This window comes from Psammomys obesus, unplaced genomic scaffold (genome assembly GCF_907164565.1).
Source record: "Psammomys obesus unplaced genomic scaffold, mPsaObe1.curated_primary_1811, whole genome shotgun sequence".
Taxonomy (NCBI): Eukaryota; Metazoa; Chordata; class Mammalia; order Rodentia; family Muridae; genus Psammomys; species Psammomys obesus.
In genome coordinates this window covers 8,844,702-8,846,453 of record NW_026595981.1, presented here as the reverse complement: position 1 = coordinate 8,846,453, position 1,752 = coordinate 8,844,702, and positions in this window count along the sequence as shown.

Genomic DNA, 1,752 nt, shown 5'->3' with positions numbered 1-1,752 from the left:
AATGAAGGGTGATAGAAAGTCATCCCTCCTTCAGTGAGGTTTACCTTCATGGACATAAGCTATGAACTTAACCTCTTTAAACTTGAACCAATGTCCTCAAAGGCTCAAACTCAGAATTCCCCTGCCTCCTAAGTGTTGGGACTACAAGGTGGATTTGATAGTACATATTCGTAAATCCCAGTATTCAGGAGCACGCACAAGAAGATTGCTGTGAGTGCAAGCCCAGCCTGGTCCACAGAACAAGTTCAGTCCAGCCATGGTTACCCAGAAAGGACCTGTCTGTCTCAAAAAGACAAATGAAAAATCAAAGAGAGAAACAAACAAACTCTTTTCAGTATGTGGATACTCTTTACAATGTTGAGTTATGTCTAAATGCTTATCTCTTATTCAGAAACCAATTTCAGCCCCTATCTATCTCTTGGCTAAATTGTCACTAATCTGAATTGATGATGCATCCAATCCTTTGGAATGGAGTGAGGCCCCATCTCTAACCCTGTGGTTCGAGGAGTCCTTATCCTTTAATATCCAGTTATATTTAATAGACAGGGGGCCAAAGTGATATAAGACTTCTGGTCTCAATCCTTTCACTCATGTGCAATGTGCTCTCACCAAGTCACTCCTCTCTGAGCCTCAGTTTTTCCCTCGGCAGCAGGAAGAGGACACTCCGCTGTCCTAGTTAGAGCACAGGAAGAATTCCCTGATGGCCCTTACTGTTTCATCTTCCATAGCCTTTGTGCACAAGATTGTAGAGATGAATTGGAAAATAACTCGGGTGATGTTGCAGGCAGGATGAAAACAAGAGCACTCTCTAGAGAAGCCACCCAAACCACTTTCTGGAAAGGCCCCCAGTGTCCAGCTCGGATCCGTTGCCCTATTTACAGGGTGGGCAGTCCCACCTCTTTCAGAGCCTGTATGCCTAAAGGCCCCCTCTCATGAATATCACCATTGTATTAGACTATGCCCCATTCTAACTTACTTGATTATGTAAAACAATAGTTTCACAAGCTTTGCCTTTCCCTAAGAGACTCCATTTTATAAGCAGCTTTTGACTACATTTTAAATGCAAACACAGAGATGGGATGACTGTACCCTGGTGGGCACACAAACACTATCATCTGTCTGGCACCAACCATAGCTCCAGGTGGTAAATAACTTATTCCTAAAAGTGAGAAAAGATAACAGCCCATAAGTTTATCAGGGTTTTTGTTTTATTTTGTTTTTGTTTTTAGAGACAGGGTTTCTCTGTGTAGCCTTGGCTGTCCTGGACTCTCTTTGCAGACCAGACTGGCTGGCCTCAAACTCACAGAGATCCACCTGCCTCTGCCTCCAAGTGCTGGGATTACAAGCTTTTGCCACCATACCCAGCTCATAAGGGTATTTTCTAAAATAGATTTTTTTTTAATTTATTATTTGTACAGTGTTCTGCCTAGATTTGTGCCTGCACACCAGAAGAGGGCACCAGATCTCATTATAGATGGTTATGAGCCACCATGTAGTTGCTGGGACTTGAACTCAGGACCTTTGGAAGAACATCCAGTGCTCTTAACCGCTGAGCCATTTCTCCAGCCCACATAAGTGTTTTTTAAGAACAAACAAACAGGCTCAAGCACTTAATTGAACATCACACTGAAGCAATAGTGCAACACAGAACACCTAACATCATGATGGTAACAGCCTCCACCAGCCTGTTACCTGGCCACATGCGGTGTGTGTGTGTGTGTGTGTGTGTGTGTGTGTGTGTGTGTGTGTGTG